Source organism: Hyla sarda, chromosome 7 (genome assembly GCF_029499605.1).
Source record: "Hyla sarda isolate aHylSar1 chromosome 7, aHylSar1.hap1, whole genome shotgun sequence".
Lineage (NCBI taxonomy): Eukaryota > Metazoa > Chordata > Amphibia > Anura > Hylidae > Hyla > Hyla sarda.
Genome location: NC_079195.1, coordinates 118,232,772 through 118,259,031, shown reverse-complemented (window position 1 = coordinate 118,259,031; position 26,260 = coordinate 118,232,772). Strand labels below are relative to the sequence as shown.

General features: G+C 41.8%; 1 long non-coding RNA gene across 1 annotated transcript in view; it reads left to right on the top strand.

Moving 5' to 3' along the window:
- The first annotated feature begins 3,924 nt into the window (after window positions 1-3,924).
- LOC130282371 (uncharacterized) overlaps window positions 3,925-26,260 on the top strand; it is a 30,469-nt gene continuing 8,133 nt past the window's right edge. Inside the window, exon 1 of the long non-coding RNA XR_008846363.1 lies at window positions 3,925-4,106. This is a non-coding gene — a long non-coding RNA (uncharacterized LOC130282371). The remainder of the gene's footprint in view (window positions 4,107-26,260) is intronic.

The following is a 26,260-nucleotide window of genomic DNA, read 5'->3' as shown; positions in this document are numbered from 1 at the left end:
TATGAATCTGAGCCATCAGTAATGCCATAAAAGGAGTTATTCGGCATGTAAGACCAATGCTCGTGAGTCTGTAATTCATTAAGAAGTATTTGATAACAATAAATATAATCTTTACATAGCGCCAACATATTACATAGTGCTTTATAGTTGTGGTAGTGATAAACATTGCAATGTGTTGGCAATGAGAATATACATTATGCTGTATGGACACACAACTACTATCTAAACCAACAAATATATTGGGGGGAGAATTACTAATGTGTTTGTGCCTAAATTTCGCCATAATATGTGCTACATTTCTTATGCGTTTTGACAGTTTTTTGTGTCACATCTAACAAAGGGTAGTGGTTTAAAGTGGTTACTCCGGTGAAAAACTTTTTTTTTTTTATTAAATCAACTGGTGCCAGAAAGTTAAACAGATTTTTAAATTACTTCTATTAAAATATCTTAATCCTTTCACAAGTTATTAGCTGCTGAATACTACAGAGGAAATTATTTTCCTTTTGAAATACAGAGCTCTCTGCTGACATCACGAGCACAGTGCTCTCTACTGACATCTCTGTCCATTTTAGGAGCTGTCCAGAACAGCATATGTTTGCTATGGGGATTTTTTCCTACTCTGGACAGTTCTTAAAATGGACAAAGATGTCAGCAGAGAGCACTGTGCTCGTGATTCAGCACAGAGCTTTGTATTCCAAAAAGAAAAAAAATGTCCTCTGTAGTATTCAGCAGCTAATAAGTACTGGAAGGATTAGGATTTTTTTAATAGAAGTAATTTTCAAATCTGTTTAACTTTCTGGCACCAGTTGATTTAGAAAAAAAAGTTTTCCACCGGAGTAACCCTTTAATGGATAATGGACATGGCTATATGGGAAGAGGCATGGCTTAAATTAAAATTTTGGCAAAGCACATATACCAAAAAATAGTTGGTATAAAAAGTTTGGCAAGTCTAAAAAGTTATCACACAGTATGAGCAAATGTGATTATTTAAAAAAAAAAAAAGCTCAAACAATAGGTCATTGCCCCATAATGCAGGTGTGTCTAGGGGATAGATATATAATAAAGTGTATGCTTACAAGGCGACAATGCATATGAATACATAACAATGGTTACATTTTATAAAAGTTATGTTTTATAAATATTGCAGTGGGGGAAATAAGTGGATTTGTTTTCTTTGTCTTTGACAGAGTTGGTTGCATAATGTGATAAATAAGTCACATGTTTAAGTTGGCCATTCATATAAGATACAAAAGGATCAGCCAGTTGAAATACAGCATGCCTGATCCATGTTCCCCTGACATCTGCCATCATGGGAGAATTGGGAACCCTCCGTAGACATTAGCTAGCCATCTTTTCCTGCCCATATCAACACACATCCAATGTCAATGGTCGGCTTTAGAGTGTCTGGTCTGGTCTAAATTTATGTTCAGGACAGGATTAATACAAGTGCCCCATAAAGTTGAGCATAAAGTATCAAGGGTGGCAATCTGTGAAAATTGCTGACTGAAGCAGACATATCGACGACCGCACTGTTTTTTTTTAACTTTTCAATTTTACATAATCTGGTACTAAAAATGCATTTCAGCCAGTCCATAATAAAAAAGAAAAATCCAACCTTTATGTTCCATATTTAAAGGCTGGTGACAACCAAACTGTTATCAAGGTTTACAGAAAGTAGTAGGAAAGTTATGAATTTAAAGGGGTATTCCAGGCCAAAACTTTTTTTTTATATATCAACTGGCTCCGGAAAATTAAACAGATTTGTAAATTACTTCTATTAAAAAATCTTAATACTTCCAATAGTTATTAGCTTCTGAAGTTGAGTTATTGTTTTCTGTCTAACTGCTCTCTGTTGACTCACGTCCCAGGAGCTGTGCAGTTCCTATGGGGATATTCTCCCATCATGCACAGCTCCCGGGACGGGACATCATCATTGAGCAGTTAGACAGAAAACTTCAGAAGCTAATAACTATTGGAAGGATTAAGATTTTTTAATAGAAGTAATTTACAAATCTGTTTAACTTTCCGGAGCCAGTTGATATATATATATATATAAAAGGTTTTGCCTGGAATACCCCTTTTAGAAAAATTAGACAGTGTGATAGAATTTGACAGACTTTTTAGAATTGATATTTTTTAGTTCAGAGGGCTGTTGTTTTCTTTACTTTTATTGTGCCTTATAAATTCATCATTAGACTACTCTCGCACACGCCTCAAGTTCATTCTATGTGATGAGCCCAGGAGGCTAGGTCACTCTGCATCGCCTGTTCTTTCTATGACACATATGGCAATGTGAAATTTTGAATATCAAGGCCACAAAGAGGCAAGCAGTGTTTTGTACTTTAACCAATACACATTCACATCTCAATGGGGAGAAAGGTTAAAGGTGAAGCTGTTGTCAAAGAGTGTTATTAAGTCCCTTGAAGGGGATTTTTTTTATTATCGGTTGTTCAAATTAAGATTGATTTTCTGGAGATCCTAGGAATTCTCCAGGGACCTGACCATGAAGTGCCTGGAGAGAAGGGAAAGTTAAACGAAAAGGTGCTAATTAAAAGGCCCGCTTATCACATAGTTAAAAGAGACCCTGAAGAGGACCTCTTGGCTTCCTGCTGGTTTACAGTCTGAAAATATATGTTGTTATTCTAAGACGGTGTGAAGCTACACACTTACAGAGAGGGAGGGGAACCTCCAAGACCTACACTCACAATCATTAAGAAAATATTTGGTCCTCAGAATGCCATACCTTTCCATTGCCAACTAAAATCCTGCAAAACTAAGGACTTTACTATTTGATTCTGTCTGACGTTACACACTTCTCTGAAAGGGGGGGGGGGGCTACCATCAGGACTATTATACTGAGTCACATCCATTATATTTAGCCCTCAGTATGTGATATCTTTTAGATTGGCAACAAAAACTCAACAAAGCTGAAGACTGGACTGTTTTATTCACATTACACAGGGGCACTTATGGTACATTATAATAAAACTATGGGGGGATAATCAAAAACATGTGAATCTGCCAGATTTTTGACAGTGGCTCAGGCTGATTGAAAATCTAGCGCATTTTAGACTGTCTAGTCTAAGGGCAACATTTATCAATGTTGGCTGTAGAATGCCTTTTCCCTGGCAGAATTTTTTGGCTAACTTATGCCAATTTTACTATGAAAGGGCAGCGCATAAATATTGCACATTTTGAATTTTAGCCCAAATTTCGCTGGCTCCTGCCACAATGGAAAGGTTGGTCTGATGGGGAATTAATATGCGTCTTTTTTGGGCATGATGAGACATTTTAAGCGCCCTTTTAATAAAAGGCACACATAATAAATAAAGCCCACTGCATCTAAAAAGACGCATCGTTGGATTTCACAGCCAATTTTGAAAACAAGCATAAAACAAAAAGGTGCAAAAAAAGACGCATGCAAACAAGTGCGTAATATCTGCCAAAAAAATGCAAAAACACATTAGTAAATGTAGTAAAATTTTAACAGAAACCATCCCCTCAAAACTAGTATCAGAAAAACTGATACATAGATAAAAACTGGTTAAATATAAATTAAGACAGTGTTTCAATTATATGATACGAAATAATATCAAATTTTATTAAAATACAAATATATAACCAAATTAAACCTCATAGCACAGGGCCCTTGTACAGAGGTGATGTGAAATAAAGCAATATATGCCTACTGAGGAAAGGGCCGTTTTTATTCACAAGTGCCCTGAAACGCGTCTAGGTGTTTTCTAAAAAGTTTTATTGCACCACCGATACCTATCGAGCACGCATTTACCTGAGGACTTCCAGACCAGCCCGAAAGCAGCCAAAGGTTTTCATTCAGCCAGCTGTACTATCCTGATCCAGCATCCAGGTAATCTTGCCAATTGCCTGTGACATCACACGCTAAAGGACACCACAAGGTCTGCATCTAGAAGCCGCTTGTTACCATCCATCAGCGAGCACCTTGGGAGCAGCACAATTCCAATTTCATCTCGGTCTGTGGCAGGCAGATCGCCGCGGTAACGCATGCCAGCGTTGTACACCACCCAAGCATTGCGGACCTCACCTATTGTCCTAAGGAGACCACGGCTGAGCCATCTACCAGGCTGGTAACTATATCTCTATCCTATCATCATATCAGGACTTAAAATGCAGGACATTTTATTATTGTCTGGATTATCAGATACCGGATTACCGGAAAAACTCACCTTCTTTATGAAAACAGTACTAGTTATCGGTGTTTATTAACCAATGTATAAGTTGTGATATTATAACTTTATTTCACATCACCTCTGCACAAGGGCTCTGTGCCTTGAGGTTTAATTTGGTTATATATTTGTATTTTAATAAAATTTTATATTATTTTGTATCATATAATTGAAGCACGGTCTTAATTTATATTTGTCCAGTTTTTATTTATGTATCAGTTTTTCTGATACTAGCTTTGAGGGGTTGGTTTCTGTTTAAATTTTACTATATTACCCAACACCAGGTGTATGTGTATAACCTCCTTACCTCAGCTAGATAATTGTGAGCTGCACATCCCCTTTCTTTTTTGCAACATTAGTAAATGTGTCCCTAAGTTTTGTTTGGTTTCATGCCAAAAATGTGTGCCAATGTAAACCACACCTCTTTTACCAATGCCATGTCAGACATTTTTAAAGCAGGATAATGTTCATCGACACAGTAAGGTTTTCCCAAAAAACTCTTACCAATCGAGCATTTATGGGATCAACTGGAATGGCAGCTCCGGTAACCTATGAGAGTATAGGATCTACAGGCCCAGCAGCGACATCTGTAACCGAAAATGTGAATAAGCCCCTCCCTTGGTAAAAATGTAAATTAATCCTTTACCCATTTTACAAAAAAAGTGTAAAGAAAATGAATAACATTTTGGTATCACCACGTGTGTTAATGTTCAAGCTATTTAAATAAATCTTAATGATCCCATATGGTGAACGGTGAATACAAAAAAAAAACAAAAGCAAAAGTGCTGATTTTTGGTCGCATCACATCTAGAAAAAAATAAAATTAAAAGCGATACAGATACATTCTACTGTTATGGTGGAAAAAAATTAGCCCTCATACAGCCACGTATATGGAAAAAAAAAGTCAGATTAAGGCAATTTGAAACATACTTATTTTGTTTAAAGTTTGAGTTTTTTTTTTGTAAAGTAGGACAATAGACAAGCATGTAAACAGGAGTATCCTTTAATCATATTGACCCACAGAATAAAAGGAACATGTCAGTTTTACCATAACGTGTACTGTGTAAAAAAAATGAGGAGGAATAAACAAAAACACAAAAATGAAGATGGCTGTGTCTATATTTGCTTATTTGATTAAGGGTTTGTGCACATCCCTGATTCCTTCCCTCCTCCAATCCCTGCCAGTCACTGCCTATATAAACCTGCTCCACCTGTTCTGGGAGCAACATAGTAGTTTACTCCATCAAAGGTGTCTGTCTGCCGTGTACCTGTGTTTCTGTTTTCAGACCTGTTCCCGGCATTCTATTATAATCACTTACAGATATCATCATTAGATTTACAAGTATAAAGTTTCATTCTATTAAGTGTATGTGGATGTAAATTTAAGTGGGATTGCCACAATTTAAATACAATGAATGAATGGTTGCTTTATTATTGTAGCTTCCAAGTATAGAAATAAAAAATGTGACGCCAGAGTGCAGAATAAAGTCAAATGATTTTCAGATGATTTTCCCTATTCTCATGTGGATTCACACTAAGCCACAGTGTGAATCCACATTAGAATAGGAAAAATCATCTGAGCGATTTTGAACAAGGTCTGGACATTGGTGCTAACCAGAGCCAGGATTTAAAAAACTTCCAAAATTATGATGTTTTCTCATGAGGTAGTGTTTAGAATATCCTAAGAATGGTGTGCTCAAGCAAAAACATCCACGAAAGGGGACCCCGCGAACATAAAGAGCTCGACAAAAAGGTTCAGTGAAGATCTCAAGAATTGTTGCGATGAACTGGCGAAGCACATTCAAGCAAATTGCAGCCAAATAATGGAGCTCAAAACAAAGTGTCTGAACCCACACCTCTTCATTGTTGAGCAGAAGAGGTTTGCTATGGGAATTTTCTTCTACTCTGTACAGTTCCTGACACGAACAGAGGTGGCAGCAGAGAGCACTGTGGTAAGACAGGAAAGAACTGCACAACTTGCTCTGGAGCATACAGTGCCCAACTAAGTTCTTTCCTTTATTAGTGATGAGCGGCATTGCCCATATTCGAATTCGCGATATTTCACAAATATATAGACGAATATTCGTCCTATATTCGTGAATTTCGCTTATTCGTTATATTCACATATTCGCATATGCAAATATTTGCATATGCAAATATTCGCATATTCGCTTATTCAAGGAAGAAAACAGTGAGGGGGTGGGCAACTTTACTATTGGTTGCTATGGATGTTGTTGATAACCTCTGACAAGTGTATTTGCATTATTCTAATTGGCCCACAATTCGTAATTTTGAATATATAGCGAATATATTCGCAATATTCGCAAATTCTCGATAAAAATTTGAAGTGTGAATATTCGCGCCCAACACTATCCTTTATACCAAACTGTCTGTCCTATGGCAAAAGGCAAAATTTTCAGCAAGACAATGCAGCTTGCCACAAGGGTCCTTGTTTTCAGGAATATGATTTTGAATATGAGTTTTCCTTGAAAAATAAAAAATAAATTGATCTCAAATAACAATAGCAAAGTTATTAACCACTTAAGGACACAGGGCGTACAGGTATGCTCTGGCTCCCTGGTACTTAAAGGGGTTATGCGCTTCCCTGACTTTCGGAGCTCCGCTCACAGCGTCCGGAAGTTCATTACTCCGAACGCTGTGTGCGGGCTTCCGTGTTCGCAGCTGCCGGGCGTGACGTCACGCCCAGCCCCTCGCGACGTCTCGCCCGCCCCCTCGTGACGTCTCGCCCACCCCCTCAACGAAAGTCTATGGGAAGGGGGCGCGACCGCTGTCACGCCCCCTTCCCATAGACTTTGGTAGAGGGGGGCGGGTGAAACGTCACGAGGGGGGCTGGCGAGGGGCCGGGAACACGGAAGCCCGCACACAGCATTCAGAGTAATGAACTTCCGGACGCTGTGAGCGGAGCTCCAAAAATTAGGGCAGCACACAACCCCTTTAAGGACCCAGGGCGTACCATGGGAATTCCAGTCCCTGACGCTCATCGCCAGTGAATTCGCCAGTGAATTCACTTGTGACCCGATGACCTGGAATTAGAAGGTGATCGGTGGTGTACTATACACTGCCAATCACCTCCTATTGCTGGGGGGAGGTGACGATCATGTCACCTCCCCAGGAGCACTGCCATTGGTCGGATCACGCCCGCCCAATAGCAGCCGGATGAGGAGGGGTTAATGTCCCCCTTCTCTCAGCTCTGCCAGCCCACCTATCTCAGTCAGCGGCAAAGCTGAGAGAAGGGGCCAGGGACCACCCCTCTGCGAAGATCTGTGCTCCTCAGGGCAGAGAAAGTGGCCTCCTGCCACCCTTAGTGCAGGGACAGATAAAATGAGGGAAAGGTAGGTGAAAGTGTTAAAAAAAAGTTTTAAAAAGTTTTTATTTTAAATCCGCTACCCTTTTTTTTTTTTTTGTGTGACCCGGGCCCTCTTAGGGGTTCAGGGAACTGTGATTTGACACCCTTTTTTTCTGACTGCAGCATTTTTTTTTCTGTTGAAATATAACGGTGTGTGACTTATAATCACACACCATTATATAGTTTGCACCCAAGCACACACACATATACACTTCAACCGCCCCCCCCTGCACACATCCCCTCCCCCCCGCCACCGTAAAAAAAAACAAGTGATGGCCCGCCGGGCATATTCGGAGGAGAAGGCATATATATATAGTTTGCACCCAAGCACACACACATATACACTTCCACCGCCCCCCCTGCACACATCCCCTCCCCCCCGCCACCGTAAAAAAAAACAAGTGATGGCCCGCCGGGCATATTCGGAGGAGAAGGCATATGCCTCTGAATCCAAATCTGCCAGTGAGGATGAGGAAGATCCTACTTACCTGTGTTCTTCTTCGTCCTCCTCATCATCTAGCACTGATGATGAGCCCCCTGCACGGCGGCGGAGATGCCGCTAGGCGAGGCCACACACCCCCATGATAGTGACCCAGTGGCGACACTAGTATGAGTGGCCATACCGCTCATAATAGGAGTTTGACCAACCCAGACAAGCGTACCGGAGCCCCCTTCCAGTGATCCTGCCTGGAGACCCCCAGAGGGATATCAGCCATGGATTCCTGAGTTTCTTAGCGACTCAGCAATCCAGATTGACATGGTCAAGTACACTAAAATGGACTTTTTTATTTTTTATTTCAGTGACGACTTTGTCAATCTAATGGTGGAGCAAACAAACCTGTACGCCCAACAGTTCATTGCCCACCACCCAGATTCAGTTTTGTCTAGACCCAATGAATGGTACGCCATTAATGCAGCCGAAATGAGGACATTTTGGGGTCTCTTGTGGCCTAGTCAAAAAAACAAGTGTCAGACAGTACTGGAGTGGGACGTCCTCTACCAGACCCCACTTTCCAGTATGGCCATGACACGGAAGCGGTTCGAAGCCATTTGGAAATGCCTGCATTACACTAATAATGCAGCATGTCCCCCCCCCCCCGAAGTGATCCAGCCTATGAATGACCTTACAAAGTGAGGCCAGTTATAGATTACCTTGGGGCCAAATTTTTGGAGGCCTACATACTCCTCAGGGAGCTCTATGTAGATGAGTCTCTTATCAGTTTTATGGGGAGACTCATTTTCCTCCAGTATATTCCCTTGAAGCGGGCACGGTATGACGTGACACTCTACAAACTTTGTGAGAGTACATCTGGGTACACCCATTGCTGGATAAGGGTTACCACCTTTAAGTGGACAACTTTTATACCAGCATCCCTTTGTTCACATCCCTTGCCGCCAGATCCACATCCGCTTGTGGGACCGTGTGGAAGAACCAGAGAGGCCTCCCTCTAAATTTTCTGCAGACACTTATGCCCAAGGATGAGTCCCGTGCCCTTACCCATGAAAACTTGTTGCTGGTCAGGTATAAGGATAAGAGGGATGTCCTTATGCTGACCACAATTCATGGTAACAGCAGCTCACCTGTCCCTGTGCGAGGTACCACAACAACGGTCCTCAAGCCCGATTGTGTTCTTGACTACTATCAGTCTAATGCAATTTTATGTTGCCTTCAATAATGCAACTTTTAAGTAGTCCCATTTCTCCAGGACTCCACGTAATCCGTTCCAGTCTAATAGGGACTCATTTATGACAAAAATTAGATTAATCATAAATGAGTCCCTATCAGACTGGAACGGATTACATGGAGTCCAGGAGACATGGGACTACTTAAAAGACGCATTATTGAAGGCAGCAGAAAATTGCATTAGACTTGTCAGTAAAAGCAGAAAAAGGAAGAGACCACTGTGGTACTCAGCAGAAGTGGCCAAAATCAGAAAATACAAAAAGCTAGCAGTTAGTAATTATAAAACAACCCAGATCAATGAAGATAGGGAAATCTACAAGATTAGGCAGAAAGAAGCCAAGCAAGTCATAAGAACTTCTAAAGCACAGGAAAGCACAGGCAGAAGAACTAGCTCAGTCTGTGAAAAAAGGGGATAAGACATTCCTCAGATACATTAATGAAAAAAAGGAAATTAAAACAAGGAATAACTAAATTAAAAACAAAGGAAGGAATGTATATAGAAGAGAATAAAGGGCTAGCCTACTGCCTTAATGAATACTTCTGTTCAGTTTTTACAGAAGAAAAAGAGAGAAAAGGACCTCCATTAGAGAGGAAGACTAATGAATCGTTTGATGCATGTGTCTTTACAGAGGAAGAGGTTCTACGTTTGCTGTCGAAAGTGAAGACCAATAAGTCACAGGGGCCTGATGGGATACACCCAAAATTATTAAAAGAGCTTAGTGGTGAGCTAGCAAAACCGTTAACAGATTTATTTAACCAGTCACTGGTAACAGGAGTTGTCCCGGAAGATTGGAAATTAGCAAATGTTGTGCCCATTCACAAGAAAGGTAGTAGGGAGAAATCAAGCCACTACAGGCCAGTAAGTCTGACATCAATAGTGGTGAAATTATTGGAAACCATACTAAAGGATAGGATTGTAGAATATTCCATGGATTACAAGATGAAAAACAACATTTACTTCAGGGAGATCATGTCAAACAAATCTTATTGATTTTTTTGACTGGGTTACTAAAATCATAGATGGCGGAGAGGCAGTAGACATCACATATCTAGATTTTAGTAAGGCTTTTGACACTGTCCCACATAGAAGACTTATCAATAAACTACAGTCATTGAGCTTGGACTACCATATTGTTGAGTGGATTAGGCAGTGACAGACAACAGGGGGTTGTAGTCAATGGAGTATATTCAGAGCAAGGTCTTGTTACCAGTGGGGTTACCTCAGGGATCTGTACTGGGACCAATTTTGTTTAATATCTTCATTAGTGATATTGCAAAAGGTCTCGATGGTAAGGTATATCTTTTTGCTGATGACACAAAGATATGTAACAGGGTTTATGTTCCTGGAGGGATATGCCAAATGGAAAAGGATTTAGGCAAACTAGAAGAATGGTCAGAACTCTGGCAACTGAAATTTAATGTGGATAAGTGCAAGATAATGTACCTGGGGCATAAAAAACTTCGGGCAGAATATAGAATATTTGACACAGTCCTGACCTCAGTAACTGAGGAAAGGGATTTAGGAGTAATTATTTCAGAAGACTTAAATGTAGGAAGACAATGTAATAGAGCAGCAGGAAATGCTAGCAGAATGCTTGGATGTATAGGGAGAGGTATAAGCAGTAGAATGAGAGAAGTGCTCATGCCGCTGTACAAAACACTGGTGATGCCTCACTTGGAGTATTGTGCACAGTACTGGAGACCATATCTACAGAAGAAAATAGATACTCTAGAGAGAATTCAGAGAAGAGCTACTAAACTAGTACATGGATTGCAGGATAAAACTTACCAGGAAAGGTTAAAGGACCTTAAAATGTATAGCTTGGAAGAGAGAAGAGACAGAGGGGAAATGATAGAGACTTAAATACATAAAGGGAATAAACACGGTAAAGGAGGAGAGCATTTTTTAAAAGAAGAAAAACTACCACAAGAGGACATAGTTTTAAATTAGAGGGGCAAAGGTTTAAAAGTAATATCAAATAAAAAACGAGAAAAAACAACAAGAGGTGCGCCCCTAGTGAGGACCGTTTGATGGTAGTGAAAGTGTAACACAAAGATGGGTTCTTACCCCTAGGTGTTGCGCTTAGAGCACAACACCTGTAGTAGCGTAGAAATCACGGGACACCGCTGCCACGAGGAACCACCCGGTTTGACATCCGTCAGTCCGGTAGTAGGCAATGGAAGGAAATATGTAGATAGATTCCTCTTAGAAAGGCGCTGGTACCCAAGGATGGAGATAAACTTCTTTATTTAGCAACGCGTTTCGATCCCGAACCGGGATCTTCGTCAGGCATGCCTGACGAAGATCCCGGTTCGGGATCGAAACGCGTTGCTAAATAAAGAAGTTTATCTCCATCCTTGGGTACCAGCGCCTTTCTAAGAGGAATCTATCTACATATTTCCTTCCATTAAAAGTAATATCAGGAAGTATTACGTAACTGAGAGAGTAGTGGATGCATGGAATAGCCTTCCTGCAGAGATGGTCGCTGCAAATACAGTGAAGGAGTTTAAACATGCATGGGATAGGCATAAGGCTATCCTTCATATAAGATAGGGCCAGGGACTATTCATAGTATTCAGATTATTGGGCAGACTAGATGGGCCAAATGGTTCTTATCTGCCGACACATTCTATGTTTCTATGTTAAGTATGTTCATCTCTCTGATCAAGTCCTCAAGCCATGCAATGCCATATGGAAAACACGGTTATGGTACAAAAAAGTTGCGGTCTACATGGTACAGGTTGCCATGTACAACTCTTTTGTACTGTCCCAGTACGCTGGCAACACAGGGACATACCTCCAGTTCCAAGAAGAAGTCCTAAAGGTCCTGATCTTTGGCAAACGGGAAAGAGTAGGCCGGAGTTCCCAAGGAACTGGAGTTATAGGTGCCAGGATCGTCACAGGCAAGCACTTTCCAGGTGAAGTCTCCCACACTGGAACGAAGGGAAAATCCCAGAAATAATGCGTGTCACAAGAGGGGGATATGGAAGGACACCACCACTCAATGTGACACTTGCCCAATCATCCGGGCCTCTGCATTAAAAACTGCTTCAGGGAGTATCACACTTCCATTGAGTACTAAATTTTCCCTTTTCATTAAAATTTTCCATACTTTGACCCCAATGTACCAAGTCCAGAGTTCATTCCAAATTTTAACCCCATAAACCACTAAATTGACCCAAAAACTAAAAACAGCATATTAAATTGGGAACATTGGAGGTTTTCAACCTTGCCCAAATTTAATAAGGGGTTGTAATCCCCCAATGGGTGTGGACCCGTTGTACCACCTACCTTAGATTGCTAAAACGAGGAGTAGAAGCATGTAACCAAGCACTGATTCTCCTGTGCGCATGACAGGAAACAGTTGTACACTCTTTCTGACTTTCTCTGCGGACAGAGCTGCGAAAGAACACATGTCAACAGGCTATATGTAGTGATCCTGGGGGTCACAGCACTAAGACCCAACCGATCATAACCTTTGAGATGTCTCTACGACATATATGTAAAGTGACAATCCGCATTTAAGGCCAGCATATAAAATGGCTTCCTTTAGTGTGGATTTCCATTATTGTTCAATATTGCCTTTATTGTTTTCTGCTCCACTAATGTTTGATTGCAATCTTATTTTGTTTCTTTATTCAGATTTGCACTCTACACTCGAGTAAAGGAAACATGTTGACTTATGGTTATATTTTTGTAGTACTGGAGAAATGTACATACTTTCTTGGTAAAGATAGAAACTACAAGTACATGGTGCACATAGACGCACAAAATCATACCTAGAGCTATGAGGCTGCAACCACTTTTATGTCTTATATTATAGGCATTCTTTACTATTGATTTATTTTATGTTGGTTGGTAATAGGAAGTGAGATATTTTCTGACATTATTCCCTCACTGCACTGGTCTTGAATCCTAATTCATAAGGTGGCCCTTTTACTGCTGCTGAAAATAACTGTATTTAAAACCTCAGTCTGATGTAAAATCTATTCTACCTTAAAAACCGTGTCCTTTAGTAGTTTCATAAATGCAAGTTGAAGTCACGTAGTCTTACATACCAGCCCAATACACACACACACACGTACACAAACCATTCATACCCCCTCCTCTTCCACATTCAACCCCCTGAGGGGATGGCATAACAGTTGCCTCTGATTAGAGTGCATTTGCTCTACAATATTGCAGCAGTCTGTTTTTAGAGCCTGTCACATACAGAAGGTAAAGTTGAGACTTGGTCCAGGTCCAACCTTCCGTGCATCTCTCTTTCTCTTTTTTTTTCTTACTGCCTCTCGCTGTGCAAAGAGATGGATTCCTGCTGCTTCCTTACTGGCTTTTACAGCCGCCCTGCCTGTAGGAACAAATGGTACATTTCAGAAAATAAACTTATCTCATTTGTATGACACCACAAACCCTCCGGTTATAATGTTGCACCATTAGTTGTAACAAGGCTTAAAGCTATGCTAATTCAATATAGCAAGTAGAATAATGTGTGTACCAGACATATCTCCATACTATGCTTACATGTGGCTTTTACTTTGAGGTTGGATTTTTATATTACTATGTAAGTTTGATCACTAGAAAAAAAAAATAGGCAATACATTATTATGTTTTATTTTCATGTTTGTATTTTCCCCAAAATTGAAATATGCAAAAAAAAAAATTGGCAACACACATAAGAAGATAAACCAGAGGTTCTGACCATTAACAGGTTATACAAACTGTTTTTCAACCAGCATAGAAGGCACAAATATAGACCCAAAATATAAATCTATTTCCAAAAAAAGATTTTATGGGTTAATCGAAATCGCACAAAAGACCCCATAAAAAACATATACACAAAGTGCCAAAAATTGTAATCAAAAGAGCAGTCTCATGCCTGAAAACGTATCCCCTATCTGTAGGATAATTTTTAGATTGCAGGGAGTCCGACTGCTCCACCCTCCCCCACAATCTCCTGTACGGGGGCCCCAACTCTCTCCAGGAGCGGTGCGTCACAACCCCCGCACAAAGCAGGCACACCACGCCCCCTCCATACATCTCTATGGGAGAGTACAGGATAGCCGAATGGCTCTTCTATAGAGATATTTGAAGGAAGCATGGCTGCCCCCGCTTCGGGTGGGGGGCATGATGCGCTTCTCCAGGGGAGAGCCAGGGCCCCCTGTACAGGAGATCATGGTGGGTCCCAGAGGTCGGACCCCCCCACTATCTAAAACTCAGGATAGGGGATCATTTTTCTGCCATGAGATATCTCCTTTAAAGAAGAAAAAGAGGCTCTCATAGATCCCCAAAAATATCTCACATATAGGTAAAGACATGGAGGTCAATGCTGATATGTATAGCTTCCAACTAATACAGATAATAGTGGTTGTACACAGGAATAATGCCCCAAACTGTAACCAATCCTACTTATTTATTATCAAGTGGAGAGAATTGATGATAAAGTAAATGTCAATTAACTGCAAAATGCTGATATGTACACACAGCAAATGTTTTTTTATGGTTCAAAAACCAAAACTGTCAGAAAATGAACCGACAGGAGACACTAGCTGACTCTGGTTAGTTCATTGAAATCAAGCAGGTAGCAATGTGGGTCTGGTAGCGATACTGCAGGAGGCTGACCTCTCAAAAACCTTTGAGATGTCATAAATCTTGATTAGTGTAGACCTTGATGCTGTGACCCTTTCAATCCCCTCAATGAAGAAGCAGAGGCGCTAAACAAAGCACTCATAGAGCTCATAGCTCTTAATTTTGGGGGTGCAAGATATACTTGTCAAATTGTGACACCAGAGCACCGTTAACCTACACAGTCTGAGGTTGATACAGCTTCTCCTGGACCAGGTGTGGGGCAATAAACATCACCTGAGCAACAGGGTCTAGGTCAGGCACCTGAAGCAATGTTTACCTGACAGGACGCACTCCAGTACTTGGATACCACAATTTTACCTCTCCTTAGCTTTTCTCGCAGAGCCAAGCATGCGCTGTATGTTTTAGAAGACTTTTGTTCAATCTTTGACTTTCAAAAACTTTCACTACATGCTAGACCAGTGGTTCTTAACCTTGTTGGAGGTACTGAACCCCACCAGTTTCATATGCGCATTCACCGAACCCCTCTTAATTGGAAAAATAAAATGTCATTTTTTTAAATTCAAAACATAGGAGGTATATATTTAAGTATATATTTATAGATAGGTGCACAAAGTGAACAAAACCATTAAAGAACAAAACTATTAAGACACATTAGGCGCAAGCAGTGTTCCCCCACACATTAGGCGCAGGCAGTGTTCCCCCACACATAAGGCGCAGGCAGTGTTGCCCCACATTAGGCAGGCAGTGTTCCCCCACATTAGACAGACAGAGTTCCCCCACATTATGCAGACAGAGTGTGCGCTATGTCCCGGCCGCCCTGCGTTTTGAAACTTAATGCGGGGCCGCAGGGAGTTAATAGTGATGGGGGGAATTGCCCCATCGCTACAGGACAGGCAAACACCGGCTCTGCTTGGAGCCCCGGGCCAGCTTGGGGCCCCAAGCAATTGCTTGATTTGCCTGTCCTGTTGCGACCTCCCCCGCCGAACCCTCAGGACTGACTCACCGAACCCCTGGGGTTCAATCGAACCCAGGTTAAGAATCACTGTGCTAGACTATCCACGGAAAGCTGAATAAAGTTGATCAGGAGCATAGCCCCTTTAATTTAGTGATCATGGAGGTCTCAGCACTCTGACTCCCACCTATCAAAAGTTATGACATGTCCAGTTTTTTTTAAATCATAAGTATTTTTTTTTATTTGCAAAGCACAGGATGAAGTGTATGACATATAACCAGCTTCGGCTGTGTTTTGGTATATACTGTGAGTATATTTTAGGGTTATAATTATAATTCTAGAATTAGAGAATTGATCTGTCCCACAAAAAGACTGAAATTTGCTGTTATTCATGTACTTGTAAAAAAAAAAAATCTGACTTTTATAATTGAGGAAGAAATGCATCCTGAATTTGTAGCATTAAGTAGCAACTATGTACCATTTGAGACTGGCTAATACCTTGGTGAATCATAAAACTTGATTTTACTTTATCTCCCCAGTCTCTCAACAGCCAAACACCTATGCCAAAAGAAAGTAAAAGAGAGCGCAGGCCTAAAAGGGTAGGGAAAAAAAAGGATTTTCATTATGAAAGTTAATTAGCTTCCAAGCCAGGCTGTACCTTTTCAAGAGGAGGAATTAGAAGCATTTAATTGCTTTATCAGCCTTCTCTTTGATTTTCAGCAATCAGGCCGATTCCATTTAATTTAACTGCCACAGATGAGAAGAAAATTGATGCTCTCACCTGCCTCGGAGCAGAAAGAGAGAGAGTAAGAGAGTACGCGAGGGAGAGAAAGAGAAGTCAGAGGAATTGGCAAATATAGTGTCTGCAAATTAATGAAAACTAACAGCATTTGTTCACAATTGGAAATGATGTGTGCCCTGAGGTGTTTGGAAGATATGTACCACAGCGGAGGGAGCCGGTCTGGGATGTGAAACCAATCTTAATGTCAACAGAGAGGAGGGGGTCCCCTCCCCAGAATGAGAGCAAACATTCCTAGGATGATTGGGGATCAATTAACTCATATGAGGAGAATCATTGCGCGCACAAAAAAAACACTTTTTGTGTGTCACAGCGGATAATTTACTACTTTGTCTGTTGCAATTGTAGCCTGTTTGCTGAAGGTGAAAAGGATGCTGTTAAGTTGGGCGTTTACTTGATAAATGTGTTTTGTTTAATGTTTGTTTTGCTTCTCATGACTCCAGGTATTTTCTTGCATAACAGACACACTCTGCATTTTGTACCATAGATCAGGATATCAGCGCCTTCTACTCAGTCGTGTTTCAGGACTGGAGTGGGGCCTCCTCAGGCACTGTATTCTGATTAGTCTTCTTGTTGCTTGAGGTACATTATGTGTCATGACCGGCCTATACCAGAATGCTCTGCTTTGCAGACCTTGTATTTTTTAATCTCAATATTGATTTACAGCTAGGAAAGAAAACACATAAGTGTAGTTCACCTTATTTAGTGTGCAGGATTGTATTGGAGGATCAGTAGCTTTTGATAAAGTAATGTTTTCCACAAAAAAAATGTGGATACATTTTTTTTTAATGCTTTATCTAAAAGATTAATGTACATTTCAGTGACTTTTTTAAATTAAACTGTCATGTGTGCATGCATGAGGAATAGCACAGTATCTGGTTGCTATATGACCTGTTTCTGGTATTGTTGAACAGTTTTCTCCTCTGCAGATAATTTTCAGTTTTCCCTAAACTCAGCAAGCACAGTGGGTGCAGACTGGCTGCTATAATGGTTACAATACACTTCACACTGACAGAAGAGGGGATCCTGCTCCTCAATATCTCTATAGTACACCTTCAGAAGCAGCAGCAGCATGGGGGACAATATAGAGGAGAACTGAATGGTATTAGCTGTGAATCTACCACTGTCTCGCTACAGCAGCACATATATAACCTAAGTTGTTAAAAGAGATATGTTTCCTCATAGGAAATAATAGAAAAAGTTCCATTATTTGCTCATACTATAGGGCAGTGATGGCGAACCTATGGCACACCGAGCCCCCTCTGTGGGTACGCGGCCATCATACGCCATTAGCGATGTCCCGATACTAGTATTTGCATGGTATCGGGGACTCGTTTAATGTCCCCCGATGCCATGTCCGATACCTGCTGCAATGCGGCCCAGCTCCGCTGCCCCATTTTCCCGTCCGCATCATGGAGTCCCATGGAGGAGCATGTGATACACACGTAACTCCACCTCCTCCCCTGAGCCCAGCATAACGCAACAGAGGATGCAGAGTGACGTGTGTGTCACATGCTCCTCCATAGCACGCCATGATGCAGATGGGAGAAAGGGAGAACAGGGCAACGGAGCAGCAACACATAAGGACAGCCACATGTTAGCACTGTCTTCAAGGGGAGGTCCCTGTCCACAAGGGAAGGCCTGCTGTCTACAAGGGGGACAAGAGGGAGTCTGTCTTCAAGGGGGGGGGCCTTCTGTCTTCAAGGGGGGCTGCTGTCCTCAAGGGGGGACTGCTGTCCTTAAGGGGGCCTGCTGTCTTCAAAGGGGGGCCTGCTGTCCTCAAGGGGGGGGGGATGCTGTCCTCAAGGGGGGGCCTGCTGTTTTCAAGGGGGACAAGGGGCGTGCCTTCTACAAGGGGACAAGAGGGGGTGCTGTCTACAAGGGAGGGGGCCAGCTGTCTACAAGGGGGGGGGGGGGGCGCTTTCTAGAAGGGAGACAAGGGGGTGCTGTCTACAAGGGGGACAAGTGGGGGGCATTGTCTACAAGGGTGGGGCCTGCTGTCTACAAGGGTGGGGCTTGCTGTCTACAAGGGTGGGGCCGTCTGTCCAAAGGTAAGAAGAAGAGAGGAGAGGAGGGGGGATAACTGTTAAAAATAAATAAATTAGCATTTCTAAATATATTAAAATAAATAATCTGCAGCACCCCTAACCCCCCCCCACACACACACACACAGCACCCCATCCCCCACACACCCACATAAATACAGCAGACCCCCAAACAGCACCCATAGCATTCCCCACACACAGCACCCCTCAAACACACACAGCACCTTAAACACACACAACACTCCCAAACAAAGTACCTCCCACACAGGCACAGCCCCTCAAACACACAGGACCCCTCAAACACACACAGCACCCCCACCCAAAGCACCTCACACACACGCACAGCACCTCACACAGCACCTCACATATACAGCACCTCACACACACAGCACCTCACACGGCACCTCACACACACACACACAGCACCCCTCAAATACACACAGCACCTTTAGACACACAGCACCCCTCAAACACACACAGCACCTTTAGACACACAGTACCCCTCAAACACACACACACATCACCCCCACAGTTGTTTTTTCTAAACTTAAAACTCAGTATTCTGATTTAATTGCTGTGCTGGCACTTTGAGGGGAAAAAAAAGTTGGCGTGCATTACGGTTTGGGCACTCGGGCTCAAAAAATCACTGCTATAGAGTTATGAAAAGTTTATTAAAGAGGACCTGTGACTAACTGTCATTAGTGTAGGGTGCCCTGATCAAACACCTTTTTACAGTTTCATGTTATGCCCTCCCATTCCTGAGATACAGGGGTTTATAGTTTGACAATTCAGGGAATCAGTCAGATGGGTGTAAACTTATTAAGGTTCACGGCCATCTGACTTATTCACTAAATTGTCTGAAAAAATATAAACTCACATATCTTGGGAACAGAAGGGCGCATGAAGAAACTGTACAGAAGAAACTGTAAATAAATTTTTTTACAATTTTTTTCAGATTTGTAAGTCATCTAAAAGAAAAATCATCCCTGATAAGCTTCTGTATGAAATCAGAGGCATATGGATGTACAGTAATAATGAGTAATAATATCACCTATAGTACACTGCATATAGTGTTGACATTACAATGAAAATACTAATACTTTTGCAGCAATATAAAATCCCCACCTATAAAGATCTATTTTTGTTAACATAGCAAAAGATGGTAAGGTAATAATAATAAATGTAATTACACTAATAATGTAAGATTGTAATTAAATGAAAACATGACTCCGATATATGTCACTCACCTTACCATAGGTGGAAGTATTTCCCTTGGATCGCCTAATTTTCTTTGAGGGTGAAAGAATGCTTATCACCTACATTGAGCTGTTCTAACCCCTGTCTTCTCTCATTAAACCTCTACTACTGAGGAACTCGAAGTTAATCAGACTCCTGCCCAAGAGGTCATTTCACAATATAGAATGTTCGAAGAAAAAATATGGCAAAAGGGTTGAATTGGGTTACGAAATGTACACATTCCCTGTGTGGTTGGCTCAAGAGACACATGGCAAAGAAACGACACAAACTTGTAACATACCATATTTCTGTTTAGCTTAACATTAAGCGGTGATCATTTGGTGGACAAAAGGCTCAGCCCATTATTGGAATAGTTTGGGAAAATCATTGTGTTGTCAATGGGCACAGGCATAGTGACAGGAAGCTGGACCATACAAAATCTGTCACGAAGGCAATGCCAATAATCACATATAATGATCCACAGGAGTGTCAAACGGGGGGGGGGGGGGGGAATCACCATTCTATAAAAATATATGTAATATATATAATCAGCCCCCTTTGATATATATATATTCATGCCTGTGTCACACTTATTTAAAAAAAAGAGAGACCACAAGTCCTCTTTAAAGGGGTACTCCGGCACTTAGACATCTTAACCCCTATCCAAAGGATAGGGGATAAGATGCCTGATCGCAGGGGTCCTGCTGCTGGGGACCCCCATGATCTTGCACACCGCACCCTGTTTAAAATTAGTTCCCCGGAGCGTGTTCGCTCCGGGTCTGATTACTGTCGATCAGGGGGCTGGAGCGTTGTAACGTCAAGGCTCCGCCCCATGTGACGTCACGCTCCACCCCCCTCAATGCAAGCCTATGGGAGGGGGCGTGACACCCCGTGATCGACAGTAATCAGACTGCGTGTTCGCTCCGGGGACTGATTTTAAACGGGGTGCGGTGTGCAAGATCACGGGGGTCCCCAGCGGCGGGACCCCTGCGATCAGGCATCTTATCCCCTATCCTTTGGATTGGGGATAAGATGTCTAAGCGCCGGAGTACCCCGTTAAGGATCACACTTATTTGTAAGGGAAGCTACTGGCAGTAGGTGGCATTGCAGAGATAGTTCTTTTCCTACTGGTAGTTAGATACTATCCATGCACCATAAAATGCTAATTGGTTTATTAAACAAGAGTAAACATAACATTAGCGCAAAATTGAGACTTTTTAACCATGACATATGTTCAGTTCTTTTGCAGTGCCACCATAGGGAAAAATACACATTACATGTTGCCAACTAAAATTAGTGCGTCGTCTGTGTAAGTCTTCCTGTGTCAAAATTTTTCCACTAAGGGTCCTGTCACAAATCTCTGTGGCGAATCCATGATGATTTTATATCTCAATCTGCATGTTATGTGTACATTAAATGCATAGGTTGTGGCTTTAAAACTTCATTCACGTGCATACTGCACTTTGCTACTGATTTGTGGCGGGCCTCCACACCACTAATCTGTAGCAAGTCCACATGTCTAAACTCACCTTAATGCTAATAAGAGAAAGATTATTTTACTAGCCTCAATCCGCTCCCATTAAAGAGGTATTGCCATCTGGACATTTATTGCATATCAGAAATATAAGAAAATTACCTGACTATAGCTGTGTCCACACTTCTAGGACCTGCACCTATCTCCATATTGAGGGTGCCCTGGCCCTCTCTGGTCTGTTGCCATCTGTAATTATATTCAGATATACAGATGTATTATAGATCCTTTTTTTCAAATTCTATTGATTTCTTTGGGAATAATATTGCTATTGTACAATTCAATAGAGCATGCTGTACAATAAAACATATGATATGTACAGAAATAAGAATGTGTAAAGAGTTTAAAATAACCCTTCCATCATATTTGGGACCTATTCTTTATGGAATAATCTGATAGCCACGGGTGTTAGGAAATATCTTATCACTTTGTGACGCCAGGGCACCGTTAGCCTATACACGGTCCGAGGTTGGAGACAGCTTCTTCTGGGCCAGACACGGGGAGTAAAGGAACACTCCGACGTCAGTTTACGGATAACTGTCTTTACTTAGCACGGTGCAGATGTTGCTACACAGACAGTATGGTGCAGAGTGGAGGGGATGCAGTGTAACTCCTTCGAGCCCTGTTGCCTTGCAGGGACTTGTGGTGCTTTCACCCAAGAAATTGATAGTGACTTGAGAAAGGATTGAAGATAGATCCAGGTAGCTAGGGTTCTGTCAAGGTCCGATTGTTTTCTCCACCAGGGCATGAACTTCCACCATGTGGATGATCCTTGCAGAATGACAGGATAAGATAGATTTGTTCTGAGCTTATCCACACTCCTCACACCTTTAATAGTGATGAGCGGCAGGGGGCATATTCAAATTTGCGATATTTCACAAATATATGGATGAATATTCGTCCTATGTTCGCGAAATTCACATATTCGCTATGTTGGTTCACTTTTTTCCATGTGAAAATCATAATGAAATTCATATAGTGTGCATGCGCGATTATATCTTTCAAATAACACTATACCCTACACTAAACTAACCTACCCTATCTAACACTAACTATCAATTCAGTATATAATTTGATTTAAAAAAAAAAAAAAAGCACAGCACAGACAGTGTTCAATCTCCTCTCACAACCACCTGAAACTGCAAAAAAAACACTGCTGGGAAGAATCTGATATAGTGAAGGGGTGGGCAACTTTCCTATTGGTTGCTAGGGATGTTGCTAACCTCTGACAACTGTATTTGCTTCCTTCTCATTGGCCCACAAACTAAAAGAAGGGAGGGATCAGTGTCCTCTGGAAGTGCCAATATTCCCGATTTTTTGCATATTCTCATATACGAAATATTCGCGCTCCACACAGTAAATTATATTGGAGCCTTCTTTGGACTACAAGCTGGAAGCAGGGAGAGATGATCACTTTTTTTTTTACACAGTACACATCATTGTTGTGATGTGTACTTTGGAGAAAAACCTAAACGAATATTAGTCATTACGAATATATAGCGCATATTCCAAATATTCATGAAATCGGGAAGTGACGATATTTGCGGTAAAAATTTGCATTTCGAATATTTGCGCTCAACACTAACCTTTACCACACTGGTGCTCAGACTAAAATGCTCTAGGGTAACTTCTCCCCCGACTACTCTATATACTAAAGAATTTAGGAGTTCCCATTGGCAGGCAGCGTCACATGGGCTTACACAGCTCCTCTGTTAAAGGTACAAAACATATATAAATAACACATAGAAATAACATATAACATGATACTTATGAAAAGATATCAAACTTATGGCAAAGTGCTGGAACACAATAGAAAGAATAATCAGTCTCTCAGTGAGCCCAACACCTGTGCCGCAGGTCTGCCTGTGGAAGTCCGAAGCCACAGGACAGCCTTTGGTGCTGGGACACCACAATAAGTGCTGATGGCAAGAGAGATTATGAGCTCCCCTATTTGGCAAGATCACTGTGCAGATAATAACCTATATTATTAATATAACTTTACTGTGACTATATAGGTAGATCCATATATATATAAAATATGTGTGTGTGGCTGTGTAATACATAGAAATGTACTTGCTCACAAATCCTGCTCAGGAATGCAGTATATCTGTGTCTCTGAGAGTTTGTGGGAGGCAGAGATGATTTAAAGACATGACCCCAAGGGAAGAGAGAGCTACATTACCCAAAATACACATTTCCGAGGGTTTATGGCTGAAGTGCTGATGCACATGTTTGGACTAACATAATATATGTTTGCAATTGTATTGTAGTTCAATGTGGCACAACTAAATGAGGAAGTGTAATAAGAACATAAAATATTACGAGAGAGTCCCAGCTAGTTTTTATCTTTCGCCTTTATCTCCCTGTCTTGTGTTTTGATTTAGAAGCATATAACCCATATGGGTTGTAGTTATATTGGATGATAAGGGAGGCATGCCTTGTATGTATGTACTGCTCATGGAGATTTTTATCTGTTGGATGTTGGCGTTCACCTCAGTTGAACAGGTTTTTGTAATTAAAACGTTTATTCTTATGTAACATTTAAGGCAGCAGAAGTGAACAAATTTACAAACGTCCATAAGGTGTCACACACTGCTAGACAGTGGAGATAGCTGAGACCCTTAGAATTATCACACCAAGATCAAAATAATCAGCACATCATTTTGATGCCACTTTGGTGGGGGGTTGGGGGGGATCTATGTTAGTTTTTATATTGTAGTTTAAGTCTCTTTTAGTATTAAGGGTATAAGGATGTCAATATTCTGCAAAGGACACAAACATCACGTGTGAGCCGAACCAGTAGACTTGAATGGTCACTGTCATTTCAAACAACTTCACTCCAGTTGACAGCCTATGCAGTTCCTATTATTTTTTATAAATCACTTTATTTACCAGAACAACTCATTATCCCAGAAAAACAGCTTTAAAGTCTTGTCACTAAGTGTCTCACTCCTGAAATCTGTTCACTTTCTGTTGTTAGGGGCATTACTTCTCTAGTAACAGACAGACAAGGACAAGATACAGAAAGTGGAGGCAGGGTTTAACTACTGCTATGTGCTGGAGAGAGGGAGAGCGAGCCTGGGCTGTCTTTATCCTCCAGGGGAATCTCACTGTCCTGAATGGTAAATCAAGGCTGAATGGTAAATCAAGGCTTAGTGTAACCCCTTTCTTGCTGTGCTGCTGCTGTTTGTTTTATGCAAACATAACACCTTGCAAAGCCAGTGCATCAGTAACCTCTTTTCCCCACTGTGACATACATACCTGTCCGGGATCCTGTTTTCTGTCTCTGTCGCGACCAGCACCACAGAGCTGTTCGTCACTGGTGGTACAGTCGTCTGCGGTCAATCAGGAAGTGGGAATGCTGGGCCAATCATTGGCAGCGTCGATGCTCACACCTCGGTTAGCCAGGGTGGTACAGAAGCATTGTTACCCATGATAGTGGTTTTGCATCCTACATTCACATTTTGTCACTTATATCCCTATTGCTTTTCTGTCCTGTAACCTGCAATCAATGGAAAGGCGTGGACCTCAACAAAAATAGACTATTTGGCGGAAGGAACTGAGGTTAACTGTGTGGCACTAAAAACACAAAGTGCCCCCTCCCCTTCCTCTTAACCACCAGATATCCCAACCAGATATCCCACTTGAGGATTGTGCCCTTTTTCATTGCCCTTTTGTATATTTCTCTTGTAACCCGACCTTTGGCTTTTGACTCTGCTTCTGTCCTCTGATTTTGTACTGTCCTGCCCCATTGCTATCCTGCCTTGTATACTTTGCCACCCTCCTGGCTATCTATAGTACTATTCTGTGTTAATCATCAGCCCATCACATTGCCAGCCTGTTTAGTCCAGTGTACTTTCATCAGTATTATGTCAAGGCAAAGCAGAGAGCAGTAGGTACAATCCTGTGATTGACCAGAGAAGTAAGGGAAAGAAAGTGCCTGTGTGCACCATAGATGGGACACTGAGGGTCTGAACAAACAAGGGTATGCTGTCTTTACTTTCTTCTCCATCTGATCCAAACATGGTTGGTTATTCACTTTGTTAGCACATCCTCATTCTCTAAATAAAGACAATAATCATTAAAACTCCGCCTCTGCCCCTGAATATAACCATGCTACAGATCCAAAAGTCTTCCTCTAGACACCTATGCCCCCAGACCCTCTGTCCTCTCTCCTCCAGACTCCTCTCTACCTCCAAACCACTAAGTCCTCCTCCAGACCCCTTTCTTTCCTCCTTCAGTCCCCTAAGTCCCTGCAGACCCCTCAGTAATCCTCCTCTAGACTCCTAGATCCCTAAGCTCCATTGTACACCTTCTTTAGACCTCTAAGTCCACCCAGACCCATAAGTTCTGCCAAGACCCCTCTGTTCTCCTCCTTCAGACCCTTAAGTTATCCCCAGATGCCTAAGTCCCCTTCGCTCAGACTTCTAAGTCCCCCCCAAGACACCTCTGTCCCTTTTTCCTGCAGACCTTTCTGTCCCTCACAGACCACTCTGTCCTCCTCTTCCTCTACCCAGGGGCCCCTCATTGCTTGCCTCAGGCACCTTGTAGAGGAGGCATGGTGTATGTGGTAGGCTGAAGACCATCAGGGATACATCTGCTTCCGCTATGTGGAGAGATGGGGGCGGAGGTGTGCCACTATACAATTAGCAAGACTCACCTGTACTTATTTCTAGTTATATGTAATTGTTATATGAAAGAAACATTATGCTTATATATGTTACTCACTAAGTCATGCAAATGCTTTACATGTCATTTTTTATGTTTCTAAATTCTCTATTTGGATTACAAATCCCTCCATTCTGCTGCTCACCCATTCTGACATCCACTGTACAGGAAGGCATCAGAGGCAAG